The following is a 17,309-nucleotide window of genomic DNA, read 5'->3' on the forward strand; positions in this document are numbered from 1 at the left end:
TGTTTATTCATTGTGGCAGGGGATTTCACAGTCCACTGGTTTGAGACTATTTACTAACTGAGATGTTGCTGTGGTTGCCAATTTGGTATGGCTCCCTCCGTGACTGCTCATTTGGCCTCTAGTGCCTTGTGTGTGTGGTTGCCTCAGGTCTTGGGCCTCTCCGAGGAGCCACCTCTCTGGTCAGCTTGGACTCTGCTGGGCTGCTGGATCACAGGGCGGTACCGCAGGGTGTGTGGTCTCTGCTGAGCTTTCACTTCCCGTGCAGGACTTCTCCCTGTTCCGTGCGCTCTGGCCCGGGCTGCTAGATCACGCAGTGGCGGCCCCACAGGGTGTGTGGTTTCTGTCGAGTCTCCGCCTCCCTAGCCGGATGTCTCCCCACTCTGTGCGCTCTAGGCTGAGCTCCTGGATCTTGCATTGGCAGCCCCGTAGGGTGTTTGTTTTCTGCTGTGTCTCTGCCTCCCTAGCCGGAGGTCTCCCCACTCTGTGTGCACTGGGCTGGGCTGCGACGTGCCTTCTGCAACCCTCGTCTATCAGCCGGGCCTTCAAGACCCTGCTCGGCACCGCCTCGCCCAGGAAGTCTACCAGGTTTCTGCTAGGCTCAGACGACCGGTCGCTCCGAGTGCCTTTGTAGCACTGTGTAGATCTTTCTCAGGACTTATCACCTTCCTCCTGGTATCGTGGTTATTTGTGTACTTGTCTTATCTCCCACACCAGAGCGTGAGCTCCTCAGGGGAGGAGCCTGCAGCACACGGTTCACCTTTGAATCTCCCCCCCCCCCCAGCGCGACCGACTCCTATGCCCGCCCGCAGTCAGCTCTCCGGCAGGTTCAAGCGAACTCGGGAACGCTCCGACCACACTATTCTTAACCAGAAATCGGTGAGGCGTTTTTCCAAACTGGTGGCCACAGAGATGGTATTTTGCCTCCCAGTAACAGGAAGTTTTCCAGGGGCTGGAGCCCAGGGTGCGGTGGACTGACAGTCAGCCCAGCCCGTACTTCCTTGCCATTCCGACACTGGCCGGGGATGCCCCACGCCACCAGCCCCGCCATAAACCGCGGAGGGAGTGGGAGGGGAGGCCAGCCCGCAGGCCCCGGGAAGCCCCGCGCCGGGGCAAGCAAGTGGGAAGGCTCAGTGAGGAGCCGAGCTGGGTGAGGAGGACAGGCCTGGCTGAGCCGGGCCGGAGCCGCCACCACCTGAGAAAATGGAGGCAGCCCCAGGCCCGTGAGTGGCCCGGTGGGGCAGGCGGAAGCTGGGCTGGCATCCGCCCCCGAGCAGGGCCGGCCGGGGGTCACTCATGGGGCTGGGCTGGCCGGGTGGCTCCCTCTCTGCCTCCGCGTCGTCACCGTTCCCGTCCTCGGCCACCGCCACCTCGGGCTGCTCCCTCGTCCCGTGGCGCGGCTGGGGCGCTCCCAGGAATCCTTTTTTACGGCGGCCTGAAACCTCGAATCCTGAATAGGGCAGCTGGCCGCTGCAGCTAAGAAACAGTTCTTTTCCTGCTCCACACTTCAAAGCTGTTGCCTGTAAACGAGGCAGCCTCTCCTGCTGAGGGCAAAGTGGCAGTCAGCCCCCACGACCGGCCACCAGCAGCGGTCCTCCCTTAAGAGACTGCAAGAGGAAGGTCCACAAGTTTCCCGGCTGCCTAAGGCCAGTGGCTGCCTTTTCCACCTCAGCTACTCAGCGCCAACCGCCGCAGCCACCGCCATCTTAGGATCCCTCGTCCTCATTTTTTAACACATTTCATTCACTGTTCCTCATTATCTTTAATGACCAGGTAGCATTCCATGTCTGAATGACCCAAAATTTAATCAAAAGTATCTAATAATAGAATAGGTACTTTCCTTCATTCATTTTCACCAAGACTTTGAATCTAAGTTAAAAAGTGTAAAAGAAATGATTTGAGAAATGGAATCATAATAACATTTGCTGAAGCAAAAGCTTTTCATATCATTTTGTTTCTTTTGCCTTTGAGAAGTGGCTGAGAAAATCCCTGGTCTACCTGAATTAGGCCTCTGGAGGTTTGAGGAACTTTGGTGCAAAGTAGAGAGGTTGGATGTGGTCATCTTTGCTCTTGTGTTATATGGTCTAAAGTGAATGCAGATTTGCTGTCCTGCTGTTCAGGACACATATGCTAAACTGACTTGATTGGAATAGTTTTAGTGTGTTTCCTTGTGTATCTCTTCGGTTGCTTACTGCTGCAGTTTCAAACTGGTTATCAAGATTTTATTAAACCTGGGGCTGTATTCTCATCAGTATGCATAGTTTAGTGATTACAACTTTGTTCCTGAAACTTTAACTCTTTGCAGGCCCTTGAAAGGATAAGAATATATACAGAATCAAAGGTAATCACTGCTGTCCCCTGGGTCTTGTTGATTAAAGTTATAGGTTTTTGCTGCAGAGTTTAGATGTCTTCTCAAAGGGAAGGCTCTGGTTTCACAATAGTCAAAGGCATGTGTCCAGTCCACCTCTGACCCCCAGTTCTGAAGACAAAAACAACTTTAGGGATCAGGGATCTCTACATTGTCCTCAAGTCTTGAAACTTCACTGAGATATTTGTTCCATTTAAATGTAAATAATTTTGGAGTCACTCAGACACACCTTGGACATGCATTTATTGTGGGAGAGAATGAAGAATTCTGTGGTTTGGGTAGGAGATGCTCTTGATTCTTCCGGTTGGTCAGTCTGTGGTCCATTTCCCAGCCTCTGTCTTTGGTGAGAAATTAGGCCTGACCAGAGTTATGGGCCACCTCCTCCTTCAGAAACCACAGCACAAGCCTGTGCACTGCATCAGGAGTTCTAGGCACACAGCAGCAGTGTGAATGGTTCATTCATCCATCCCACAAATGTTTATTGCAACATTATTGCATTATTAAATGCAAATAATTAAATTATGACTCCCACTTAGTTGCAAAGTTGATGTTCTCAGTGAAATGCATCAATATATAAGAAATAAAAAAGCCCAAACCCCAAGTATTTGGGCTACTCAAAAGCCTTAAAGCAGAGCCTGTTCCAAAGTGAGGTCTTGAGAATGGCAGAAAGTCAAGGAAAACACAAAGGCCTAGATAGGGCCACTATTGTTGCTTGCCCCTCTTAACACTGCTTTGCCTATATATTTTTTTGTTTTTCTTTTTTGGCAGTTGGCCAGTACAGACATCGAACCCTGGACCTTGGTGTTGTCAGCACTATACTCTAACCACCTAACCAACTGAGCTAAATGGCTAGCCTGCTTACAACTTTTTAAGAAAATAGCTTTAAAAAAAAATTATAAAAGAAATAAGTGGTTCTTGTTTAAAAAAAATAAGTAAATCAGAGAATATAAGAACATATGGTGAAAAGTGAACATATCCCCTCCCTACCTACCCACATCAGAACCCGATCCCTCTGTATATCCTTTGAGATATTTTCTATGCATGTATAAGTACAGGTAGCTATATGCTTTTTTAAAATAAAAGAGGAGTTATACTATGTATTAGTTATATATATAGTTATACCTCAAAATTTAGTGGTTTAAAACAACAATAAACATTTACTAACTTGCACGGTTTCTGTGGGTCATGAACTCAGGTGCAGGTTAGCCGGATGGTTCTGGCATGGGATCTCATGAAATGGCAGTCAGGATACTGGCTGAAGCTGGAGGATCCACCGCCAGTGTGGCTCGTTCACAGGGCTGGCAAGCTGGTGCTTGGTGTTGGCAGGAAGCCTCAGTTCCTCTCCTTGTGGCTTCTGCACGGGGCTGTTTGAGTGACTCCTAATGCGAAGTTTGGCTTCCCTCAAAATGAGTAATCTAAGAGAACAAAAGGGAAGCTATGCAATGCCTTTTACAACCTAGCCTCAGGGGTCACACACTGTCACCTCCACCTTATACTTGGTCACATAGACTAGCTCCAATTCAGTTTGGTTTGTTTGCTCGTTTTCTAGTGGCTGGCCAATACAGAGATCTGAACCCTCGACCTTGGTGTTATAAACACTGCTCAAACCAACTGAGCTAACCAGCCAGCCCCCTCCAATTCAATTTGGAAGAAGAGTACATAAGAGCATAAATACCAGGAGGCGAGTATCATTGGGGACCATCCTGGAGGCTGGCTACCACACTGTGCATATGAGCACATCTTGGGCATTATTACCATAATATAGATTGGCCTCACTATTTTAAATGTCTATATCCATTGTATGCATAAATCATAATTTATGGAATCCAGTTTATGCATACTTGTATTGCTAATATAAACAATATTTGAGTGATGGTTTATATCTATTCAATATTCTTCCACTATGCACTATGTGCTAAGTCATGTTCTAGGCACTAAGGTATTTTGTGGAGAACAAAATAGACAAGAACCCTGTTTTCATGAAGTTTACTTTCTGACTGAAGAAAGACTAAAAACAAGAAAAATATACAATAGTAGTAAATGCTAAGGGTAAATGCTAACAGTACTTTATATTGGGGGATCAGGGAAGGTTTCTAAAGAGGTGAAATTTAAGGTACAATGTAAAGAACAAAAGAGCCAGCCATGGAAGGATCCCAAGCAAGGGCTTTACGGGAATGAGTAAGGGGGAGGAGAGTATGAGCGAGTAGCTTGGAGACGTAGGCAGGTGTTGGATAAACGAAAGGGTACATAAGGGAGAAAAGAGTTTAACTTTCATTCTAGGCAGGATGCCATAGGGTTGTTTTACTGGTCATTTAAAAAGTTACTGGCTACTGTGGAATATGGATTACAGAAGGGCATGAAGGAAAGCGAGAACAACGGGAGGAATCCAAGCAAGAGATGTTGGCTTTAATTAGGGTGATGATATCTATTAGTCCATTTCTGTTGCTTATAACAGAATACCTGAAACTGGGCAATTTGTAAAGAAATAAAATTTATTTCTTACAGTTTTGGAGGCTCAGAAGTCCACGGTCCAGGGGGCGCACCTGATGACAGCCTTCTGTGTGGGAACTCTACAGCAATGCAAGATATCACATGGCAAGAATGGGCTGAGCAAGAGAGCTAAACTGCTCACCCGCTCTCCTTATAAAGCCATCAGAGCTATGCCCATGACCACCCATCAAACCATCAAGCCAGCACTCCATGAATGGATCGATTCATTCACTAGTACATGGTCCTCACAATCTAATCACCTCTCAAGACCCCACCTTTCAAATATCATACTTGGATTTCCCACCCTCTTAACACTATTACCGTAGAGATTAAGTTACTAATACATAAACTTTTGGGGGGCACATTTGACCCATAGCAGTAACAGAGATGGAGAGAAGGGGACTAATTTGGGCTATGTTTTGGAGGTAAAGTCAACAGATAGGGAGAAAAAGAGGAATCAAAGATTAGAGCTAGGTTTTTTGCTTGATGGATGATGGAGAGTAATTAGTGGGCAAGTTTACAGGTTGAAAATCAAGAGTTCTGTCTTGACCACGGCATCTTGAATTTGAGATGCCTGTGAGACATCCAAGTAGAACATTTATAGCAGGACATTTGGCTGAGTCTGGATTTTTTTTTTAATAGTAGTCAGGGATGGAGATATAGATTTGCCATATCACAAGTATTTAAAGAAAAGAACTTGGTGAGGTTACCTAGGGGAGAGAATACAAATAAAAAGAGGGGGTCTAGGACATAGGCCTTTGGCACTAACTGCGTAAGCTTTTGAGTAGAGGAGGAGCCAATAAAAGAGACTGAGAAGGACTGGCCGCTGGGGCAGGAAAAAAGCCCACAGAATATGCTATCAGGGAAGCCAAGGGCATAAAGGAAAGAGTGGTCAGTCATGTCAAATATTACTGAGAGGTGAATTAAGATAACACAGAGAAGTGACCATTGGATCTTACCACATGGAAGACACTGGTGACCTTGATAAGACCACCAGTCTCCGTGGTATGATGGGGATAGGAAGCCAGAATGGGGTATATTCAAGAAGGAATGAGGAGTAAGGAAGTGCACACACTGACAGTAGATGATCCTACACAGCAAGTTTAATTGTGAAAGGGAGCAGAGGAACGTGGGGGCAAGAAAAGCAATGACAGTCATTCAGTAGAGAGGGAGATGGTGTGAGTGTCTGTGGATGTTCTGAATTTCTGGAAGGGAATTTCTGGGTCAAAGGATATGTGTAATTTTGACCACAGTAAAATTCCCTGCTGAGGTGTACACCAGTTTACACACCTGCCAACAATGTGTGTCTGTTTATCCACACTGTTGTAAACACTGAGTTTTCACCATCTTAAATATTTGCCAGTCTGAACTTCACAAGTGCAATGATCATGCAGAACCATAAGCATCTTGGAAGAAATGAATCTATGCCTTTCTTCGTTTACCTTGTTATTTATTTTTTGGCAGCTAGCCAGTACAGGGATGGAACCCGGGACTTGGTGTTATCAGCACCATGCTCTAACCAGCTGAGCTAACCAGACAGCCTCTTTGTTTCCTTTGTATTTTAGACATATCTTCCCTCTGCCACTCTTTACCACTAAGGCAGTGACATTTGAAAGGTGCTAGCCTTGGGGGAATTTGGTCCCATATCTCTTTGTATTAGCTCTGAGAGGGAACCTAAGTTATTCTTCTGAGTGTGCTACAGAAGACTTCGGTACCATTTGGAACATCCTTTGCTCTGGAAAGTTGTCTACCATTCTTTTGTGGAGACTGTGAGGCATGGCTGCAGCCATTACAGCTGGTACTTAAGAGCTTGGATTAGCTAAGTTGGTTAGAGTGTGGTGCTGATAACACCAGGGTCCAGGGTTCGAGAGCTTGGAGTCTCAGGCCTGGGTCTTGGCCAGCTCACCTGCAATGAGGGATTAATTCTCAACATTGCTACGTCTTGGCTCCGGTCCGAGTTCCTTACCTGAGCTTCACCATGTAGCCTGGGGTGGATGACTTAAGTGAAAACCCATGAAACTGGTTTAATTATAGCTTCTATGTAGCATTGCGTAAACTTAATTACCTAATCCTGAGAAAGCAGTTTTAGCCAAGCCTTGTGTTCTGAGCTCTTTAAGAAGCTACCTGGGAAGTCCCAGGAGACTGTTTCTAGTTGTTACTGATGAAAGACAGATTTTTCCCTCTAAACAGAGATTTGTGTAGATGGAGACTTTGTTAAAAATACAACTGATTTATCAGAATTTATGGTTTAAAAAAATTGTAGCTCAGGGAGGGAAGTGATAGTGTTTAATTAATGGGTAATTTCCATTAATTAAAACTAGAATTATTTTTTCAACTTTTTAAAAGCTGTATTATGGAGAATTTTGTACCTACCCAGACATAGAATTATATAAGGAACCTCCGTGTTCCCGTCACTCAGTTCCAACAACCATCAATCTTTGGTCGATTCAAACCCATCTACCACCCCATCTTCTATTTATTCTGAAGCAAATCCCAGGAAACATTATTTTAGTTGTAAATGTTTCAGTGTCCCTAAAAGAAAAAGAATTTTAAAATCATGCCGTAAAAAAAAAAAAAAAAAATTCCTTAACACCAAATATCTTGTCAGTGTTCAAATTTCCACTAGTCTCAAATGTGGATTCATTTTTAGTTTCCTGAAAAATTAGAATCCAAAAAAAATCAGATATTGCAATTGATGTCTCTAAAGTCTCCTAATTAATCCTTCCCTCCACCCCCTTGCAATTTTTGTGTTGAAAAACCAGGTTGCTTGTATGTAGGTTTTTCCCACAGCCTAGATTTTGCTGATTGCATCTAGAAGTGATCATTGTAAAAGCATACTACAGGAAATGGAAGGCTTTGCTAATCAAGAACTCTGCTTTTACAACTGGTCATCACACTTGGCTGCAGCACTTCTGGGAGTAACTAACAATATTTACATTCTCATCATTTTGCTGTCTGTAGGGAAAGTACAGGAAAATGGTCAGGGCCCCTCAGATGTTCAGAATCGTGCTGAGCATTTGCTGTAAATAGCCATATGCGCCCAGGTGTTCCTTGGTTACTATCTAATGTAATTGCGTATGGGCACCCAGGTGTCCTAGTTTATGACCTAAGTATAAAGGACTAACAGCTCTGATCTACGGCGCTTCTTGGGACGCTCCGGGAAACCACTAGGGTGGCTGTTCCTAGCTCCGAATGAAGCCTGTTAATTTTTTTACCCACAGCTCCCAGGCTATTTTCTTACGACCTAGCTCATAGGCCCGCGTGTGAAGGCTTTGTGATCCAGTCTGTACAACAGTCTGTGAGCCCTAGTGCTAGCAATACACTGTCCTATGTGGTGGCTGCCTCATGGTGATCTCAACATGCTCCTAAAAATAGAGAACAGGACCCCAGGCCACGGTCTGGATCTGGCTGGCTGTGCCTAGGAGATCCACCCTACACGATTCACCACACAGAACTGGCAATGCTGCCATTTCACGTGTGCCTTCTGCTCCGCCAGATCTGTTCTGATCTCCCCACCATTCTTTGATTCTATAGTTTAGATCTTTAGTTTTCATGCTCAGGTTGGAAAGAATAGTTATTTTGGAAAGAGATGTTTCAGTCCTCAGAACTTATATTGGAGTTCTTTCATTTAAGATATAGTTTCTATATTGGACATTTCTTGACCTGTCTCTGCCCTTCTGTATCTATTCTTGACAAGTAAAAATTGCATGTGTTTATGGTGTACAACATGATGTTTTGATATATGCATACATTGTGGAATGGCTAAATCAAGCTACGTAACATGTGCATTGCCCCACATACCACTGTGTGTGTGTGTGTGTGTGTGTGTGTGTGGTGAGAACACTGAATCTACTCTTAGTAATTTTCAAATATACAAGGTAGTTATTAACTGTAGTCACCATGTTGTACACTAGATCTCTTGAACTTGTTCTTCCTGAAATTTTATGTCCTTTGACCAACTTCTTCCCAATCCCCCCACCTCCCTCTTCTTGTCTTTTGAACGTGGTTTCTCTGGGCGTAGAGCAGTCTTTGGGCCCAGGGCTGATGGCCTGCACTGGCCATCTGAGGAGAAGGGGTACAGGCTGCTGCTGAGTCTTTTTGGGAGTGGGCTTAACCTGGTATCTGGACAGTCTTGCAGAAAATCAAGTTAAATCCCCTGAGTGGATGGATCTAAGGGGGCCAATCCTCAACTTGAAAGTTCTTCTGGATCCTTTGGCCTGGAAGAAACAAGAAACTTGAATTTCTCAAGGTGAGATGAAGGTCAAGCAGGAAGCCAGGATGGTCACAAGGAAAAGAGCCAGAAGGAAACTAACTGTGCTGGGCCAGAACCCCAGGGCTCCAAGCTGTCATCAGGCTGCTCACCCTAGGGCTGCTCCCTCCCTGCCCCCCCTTTTACGGAGGAAGCCCCAAGACAGCTTCCATCCACCCTCGCTTGTCCTCCCCAGCCTCTAGCTGACTATCCAGAGTCACAGTGCTCACACTTCTACTAGCCCGAGAAACAAGAATCTCCCACAAATTTTTTTTTACCTGAAAGCTGCCTTCTGGGGAGAGGAGGTAAGGAGGAGAATGCTCTTCTCTTGATTTCTGGAGTTGGAGATTAGCAGGCCTTTTTCCTCCAAGGAGCTACAGTGAGCAAGAAGCCCTGGCTGTAAATAGCTTTTGAGGAAATCCCTGTGGCTGCAACAGTTGACAGTTGTCATAATCATACTGGAAGGCAGGAAGAGCTTTAATTTATGGCCTAGAGCCCATACCTCTGCTGGGAAGGCACTGAATCTCGAAATTGCCTGGGATTGAACATTCCCCCCATCAGCGCCTCCTAGTTGTCAAGAGCAAATTCTCTGGCACCAGAGTCCCTGGGTTTAAATCCTCACTTCACCATGGAAAAGCTAGATAACCTCTCTGTCCTCAGCATCTTGATCTGTAAAACAGCGCTAGTCATTCCTCTCAGATTTTGGGGGATGAAATGAAGGAATACATTTAAGCTGCCTGCAGTGGTGTTTGGCCCAATGTATATGCTAATTAGTGCTAGCTACTATTATTTTCATTTAATCTAGTGTCTCTGCAGGGATAGAGGAAAACTATATACGAGGAGGGCTCGCTGAGTGTTCCCAGAAGCCGAAGGGTGTCAGGAGGCTTCCTGGGAGCTGAAGATCTGAGCATCACAGCAGCGCAGTGTTAAGTGTGAGCTGCAGATGGTGCAGATGAGATGGGCGGGAGCACTTGGCAGAGGTTACATTTAACCTGGAGAAGGTGGGGCCTCTCCCTGAGGTTAAGGTAGTGAGGAGGTGAGGTGTGTGGCCTGGCAGCTGGGGGAGGCTGATCTTGAAGAAGGGCAAAGTGGGCACAGGAGATGAGTCGGAATTTCTTACACTAATTCAAGCCAGAAATGACAAGAGCCTGGACATGTATAATGCTAGAATTGGTGAGGAGGGAATGGGAGACTAAGGGGATAAGACCTGACACCTGATAGAATGAGAGGAAAAGGGACCAGAAATCGCAGCATTCAGGTTTCTGGCTCATGCAGTTGGGTGAATGGGAGTACTGCTGTTGATTAAGATTAAAAGAAGAAAGGAGGATCCCCTCTGGAATAGAGGAGTGAGGTTGGTAAAAGGGAGTGCAAACGATAAAGTCAGTTTGGCGTGACTTGGAGTTTGAGATGCTGGTGCGTTATCTAAGTGATTTCCTATGGTCAGTTTATTTATACTCTGCTCTGTCCTGGGTTGGATTTAAAGTGATATATAAGGATACATAAACTAGAGTAAGACGTTATAAATTAAACAGAAGAGAAGGTAGAAAGAAAAACAAGGATGGAATATAAATTGGAAGGAGGAGGGAGGTTAATACAAAACACACAGCAGAAAGCAGAAGTCACAAGCTGGCTGGCATTAGCTGAATTCCTGTTTGAGTTGGCCTGCACTTTTATGTTTGTTTGTTTTTGGTGGGTTTGTTTGTTTTTTTGAGTTGCAGTCTTAACATCCAGGTGTTCTCAAAAATTAGTGTTTCTGACTTTTTCTAAAAAAAAAAAAAAATGGGAAGCTTTTGGAGCTCTGAGCCATATTCCTATCTGGCAACAATTATCTGGATCTGAGATGCAGTAATACCTTGCTGAGAGGGCATGGGCTGTCCAATTTACCACTGACCTCTCCACTCCACTTGTCTCCCCAGCGTTGAGGCTAAGTGTCAGTCCATTTATCATCATGGATTATTACCCTGAACTCACATCTCTATCAAATGTAATCAAACAAAATAAGTCAAGAGATTTGTTTTTCTTACTCTCAGTCTATTTTGCCTGCTTATTTTAGCAGCCTGGTCACTATTTTGCCTGCTTATTTTAGCAGCCTGGCCACGGAGGCAGGCTGATGCTCCTTGTTTACAACTGCCGTCCCTTCTGATTAGTGCCTGTGTTGTGCCTGTTGTTAAATAATTTGAACACGACTGCTACTGTAGGTATCTGAGTTTGCAACAGGTGGTAAAGTCATGTATTTGGCCTAGGTGGCCCACAGACTTGATTCTAGGTGGTCTAGCAACCAAAGGAAAAGAGGTCCATATCAGCCAGGCAATTCATAGTGTCCATAAGATGGTTACTTAGGCAAATCAGGACTCTTCCCAACATATAGACCAGACACTCATTTCTCCTGGAAGACTCCACAGAGAGGGAAAGACAAGTTCAAAGAATATTCACCCACAGGGTAGATTCAAGTCTAGATTCCATCAGCTTCAAGTGGCATTTCCCCAAAATACAGCTGCTTAATTCTAGGGGAGGCCAGTATGTTACAGTTCAGGAACCTAACTTTCTGTTGATCTGGCCTAATACTGGGATAATTTTAGAAAATTTAGAAAAATCTGGAGAAATGCCTGGCTCCCCTACAAAAATTCCAAGGATGTGATGCCTGAAATTGGAGCAGTCACATTGTGACTGTCAGGAGACAAGTCAGGGATGAAAGCCAGCACACCGATGTGAAAGAGGATCGTGGGCCCTTGATGACACTTGAAACACTGAGACAACCAACCCTGACTTTGTGAGAGAACAAATGTCCTCACTAAGTCTAAACTACTTTTATATGGTTATACTATTGCTTGCTGACAAAAACATTACTACTAGTGCAGTCGTAACCAATTCCAGTCCAAAGAAAGAGTCATAGAACCATAAATAATTTAATTTCTTCTCTGAGGAGATAAGTATGAAAGTGAGATAGGCAAATAGCTGGGCTATAAAGAAACATTGGCATGTCACAAGAAGTTTTAAGTCTATATTCCAGGTAGGTAGAAATAAAACTGTACTGATATGGCTGTCAGGGTTGGGGAAATAGAGTTGGGAATTGGAATCATATTGTTTGCAGGTAAAACCATCACAGTAGATAAAACTGCCACATAGCACAATGGAGAATGCCCACATTTACAGGGCAGGCATTAGAAGACAATGTTCCTGTTTAGGAAAGAACATGAAGGAAGAAGAATTAGAAAGGTTGGAGGAAAACCAACATAGTGAGAGGTCACAGAAGCCAAGAGAATAGAGGCTTTCAGGAAGGTAGAAGTGAGGAACAGTGTTAAATATAGCTCAGTAATATAAGGACTTGCACATATCAATGATATCTGTGCATCCGAACGTACTCCCTCTGAGATGTCATTCTGTAGATAAAAAAATTTCCCAGATCTACCATTCTTGTTTTTAATAACCAGACCTAGGGTCTTCCACAGGAACTTTCTTACCCATGATTTTTAGAAATGATAAAAAAAAAAGTTTATAATAAAATTTAACTATGAGCTCCTGGGAACTTCCATACTTTTAACTGCCATATTCCTTAGCTAATTTTAAGAATAGCTTCCTGGAAGTTCTTGTCTAGGCAGAAGTTGAAGTGGAAAAGCCTGTACTTGCTCAAAAGTGGAACTGCCAGGATCAGTTTCAATTTGTCAGGTATCTTTTGATAGGTACAAGGGGTGGAGCGTCTCTCTCAAGGCAATCAAAATGGAGTTCCAGAAGTGCGTGGAAGCCCAGGGGTGCCCAACAGTCTTCTTTCCTTCTCAGTGTTTGCCATCCAGTCATGGCACAAACTGGTTCAGGGAGCATCACGACAAGAGTAAGGTGATGGCAAATGGCTGATCCAAGTGAGGTCCAATGTGCCCATCATCCAAGGACCATGACAAGCAGGGTGGGGGCTAACTGTTCCAAAGTCTAAAGGACAAAGTCTTTAGAATTAGCCTCTGAACTTTTATTTCACAATGAAAAATTGTGTTTGTAAATGAGTAAGGATGGGAGTTTTTCAATTCACATCCCTTCAGAGGGATGATACATAAGAAACAACCCTTTTGGTAATGTTGTAACCTCCACAGAGAAATGTCTCAACTTGGTGAATACACAGACTAAAAAAATCTAAAAGATTATTAAATTATATCTAGATAGTTTTCTTCAGCTGGAGAAATGTAAATGTTAAAGCACATGACGTCCATATAATCAGGAACAAAATCAAGGTAGAAGGAATATATTATAATATATGAACTTTGGAACTCAGTATTGACTGAGATTAGGATTTTTGAGTCACTTTCACTGCCACCAATCTATGTCTGAACTGCTAGGAAAAAGGAGGAGTTAGCATACTGAAAACAGGAGAATGCCTTTTCTGGAATTCAGGTCTTTTGAAGACATATAGCATTAAAGCCCAAAAGAAAAACAAATAATGCAGGATCTTTACACCCAGGACCACATCTAGCTCTGCTTAAAAGTGAGGAGCTTTCATCCCATGGAGGTAAATTCCAAACTCTGGAAAATCCATCTGTCTAGAAAGATGCAACCATAATTAGCTAATTGGGACTCTGGAAAAACTGGGTTTGTAACTGAACCTGAAACTGACAAATCCAGTCAATCAAGGCTAATTCTTTGTGGAGAGAGGGTTTTCTGGACCAAGGGCAGGATTCCCTGGAGATTCAACTGGTTTAACAGAATCAGTCTTGAATGGGCTGTATAGTAGATTGAATTATGTCCCCCCAAAACTCGCTGAAGCTTGAATTGTGTCCCCCAAGTTTTATGTATTAGAAACCTAGTCCCCACTGTGACTGTTAAGAGGGTGGGAAATCCTATTATGGTAATTGAGAGGTGGAGCCTTGAGAAGGTGATTGGACTGCAGTAGTGAATGGATTAAAAATGGTGGTCAGGGGCGTGGTTCTGAGGGCTTTAAAAGAAGAGGAGAGTCTGTCTCTCTCTCTGCTCTCTCTGCATCCACCATCTTGCAATGTTAGATCCCTGGGTCACTGTCGCCACCACCAGATGGACTTTGGATTTCCCAGCCTCAGAATCTGTAAGCAATAAATTTAATTTTCTTATAAATTACCCAGTTCCATGTATTTTGTTATAAGCAACAAAAACAGACTAATACAGGTTGTATCAGTCAGGGATTTTAACTGCAACTAATGGAAGCTGACTTAGCTGCTGAAGCTGAAAAGGAGTTCTGTGTAGTACACAAACTCCTGTGAGAGCTATAGAAAAACAAGGCTTGAGGTGTATCTTCCAGGAATGATGTCTAAAACCACACTGTAGAATTGGCCAGATGAGAAAACTGCTCCTGCTGTGGCCACCAAGCACGGGAGGCCATAGTTAGTACAGCTTGACTTTGCAGCCATTGCCACTGTAGCCAGAACAGACACTACATCTACACCAGGAACTCTAATCTCATTTGTGGCAGAAAACAGGAAAAAATGGGCTTACACTACAGATCAAATTTTAAAAATGAAAAACTTTTAGGGTTGCCATTTATGGAAGGAGGAGATGGCATAAGGAGAAACTTTCTTCTGGAGACGCTGAGATGGTCCTGCCCCTCAGCTGCTCCCTGTGGGAAGCTGGATAGGGGCTGGGGGAGGCTTATGCAATTCTGGGTTGTATATCATGAAAACAGACTCATGGCAAGTAAGTACTAATGATTTTCAGTGAACTTCGGAAATAATCAAAGATGCTCTAATTAAGCAGACCTTGCTCCGCTGATGCTGAGGAGTGACAAAGCTATGATTTGAGATATGAGGTGATGCTGTCAGAATCGGAAACAATGATTTTTGGCTAACCTGTGATGTGTTTAAAAGTCCAATATTAATTCTATTAAGATACCGAAGGAGGTCACTTGCAGAAAGTTCATCATGCATCCCTTAAATTTTCGTTTCCTGCATTGTGGTGAAAGGTGCTGTAGAAAATAGAAAACAGTGCCCTCTTCTGTAAGAGCCTGGCATGTGTGTCCTTTCTGAGGCCATACATGAGAATTTCATTATTCATATTTTTTTTGTTTTGTTTTGGCAGCTGGCCAGTACAGGAATCTGAATCCTTGACCTCGTTGATATAACATCATACTCTAACCAACTGAGCTAACCGGCCAGCCCACATTACTCACATTTTTATTTCTGAAAAATTCTAATAGAAGAAACATATCTATTTACATTGCACTATTTTTCTGAAGAGTTGTTTATAAAGGACTCTAAACTTTTAACTAACAAGCTATATTAGTTATCTATCATTGCATAATAATTTACTCCCCAATTTAGCTTAAAACAACAAAAAACATTTATATCTCACACATCTTTTGTGGGACAATTATTTGGGAGCCATTCAGTTGTGGTTCTGGCGTTTGGCTTCTCAGAGGCTGTGCTGCGGTCATCTGGAGGCTTGATGACAGCTGGGGGGGTCCACTTCCAGTGTGTCTCATCACATGGCTGGCAGGTTGGTGCTGGTTTTTGGCTGGAAGCCTCCGTTCTTTTTTACATGGATCTCTCCACAGGGCTTTTTGGGTGTCCTCTCAACATGGCAGCTGACTTCCTCCAGAGCGAGTGATCCAAGAGGAAGCAAGGCAAAAGCCAGAATGTCTTTTTATGCCCTAGCCTCAGAAGTCACTCTCGCTATCCATTGGGAACACAGGTCAGCTCTATTCTGGTAAAGGTGAGGATACCAGAAGACAAGGACCACCAAGGACCCCTTGTCTACCACTGGAACCTTGTTTAGGCATCATTACTGAGAACGAGTCTGGTTTTAGTTGACAATAGAAGTATAATTGTTGGACTTGTTGGTCTTGACAATAAACATGAGCTGAAGTTCAGACCCAGGGCATACATGCATGCCAGTTGCCCAAACACATGCTACCTGCTTATTTTCAGTCTGGTCAATGTGACTGGCTGAGGTTCATCTACTTTCTTTGGCCCCCAAATAAATTTGGGCAACTAATAAGCATTCACGTTCTACCTCTTAGTCTTCAGTATGGGTAACTCAATTTCACTCTCTATTTTCAGAGAAAGAATTTCCTTAGCTATCTTATCCTAGTAACTTCTTTCAGAGTTTAATAGCCTTCATGGTTAGGGAATTTTCTATTCCTTTAATATTATTTTATTCTTTTTCACCTGACTGCAGCAGTGACAAAAAGCAAGTGGTGAGTATGTTCTCTATCCATTATCCTAAATAATACACTTCTCTCCCTCTGCTGAAATAATTCCAGTTCTGGTAACTTTTTTCTCATGCAGACAGGGATGGGCTTGTGTGTATGTACAAGCTTTTTTATTGAGGAGAGTTTCAAATATATAGAACACAGAACAGTAGAATAGTCTAATGAATTCCCATGCACCCAGCACCCAGCTTCAATGGGTAGTTGACTCACGGCCAATCTGGTCTAAAGCCTTCCCTACCTACGTCCCACTGTACCACCTACCTCCCACCCAATGGATTATTTTAAAGCAAATCACAGAAATCTTCTCATTTCATCCAGGGAAACAGGTGTTAGATGTAAAAGGAAAATTAATATCTTAACTCTTGCCTTTACAATTTCTCTTCTTGTTGACTCTCAGCTTTAGCCTGCAGAGAAAGGGCAAGGTAAAATGCCTTTAATTCATTGGAAGAACTCAGAGGCTTAGGATACATTACTTAAGAGAGAATACTTTCTGTAGTTCCTCGGGCAGAGACATCATACTTTTCTGGCAGAAATGTGCAGCAAATTCTCTAAACCTGTTTTTCTGGACCGTAAGGGCCAGGAGGAAAAGCTGCAGCCAGGGCTCTCCTTGAAGTTCCTCCAGGGACCTCTGACCTTCACTTTATTGTCTAAGTTGTTTTTCTGGAGGATGTAAAACATGCACAGCAGGGCACGCACGCTGATGCACACACGCACTGATCCTTAAACAAATTTTAGAATCGAACTTTTTTTTAAAGGGAAGGGAACTTCAAGGTCATTTAGTACAAGGCTGTCATTTTACTTGTGAAAAAGGAGGCCCAGTTATAACATGTGATTTATGTTTAGTTTAGCATTTAATAATAAGCTGCAATGTATTTTTCAGTAATCTTTTCAGCAGTTGTCCTGAATGATATTATCTCTCAAAGACTCTGTTCAGCATTGGGCACATAGTTGCTGCTTAATAGTGTGTGTGAAAGGGGTTCTAGAAACTGGAAATTTTGTATCTAGAATTTTAAATGCAAAGTTTTTAAATTCAGCATTATTCC

This window comes from Cynocephalus volans, chromosome 2, assembly GCF_027409185.1.
Source record: "Cynocephalus volans isolate mCynVol1 chromosome 2, mCynVol1.pri, whole genome shotgun sequence".
In the NCBI taxonomy this organism is placed as follows: Eukaryota; Metazoa; Chordata; class Mammalia; order Dermoptera; family Cynocephalidae; genus Cynocephalus; species Cynocephalus volans.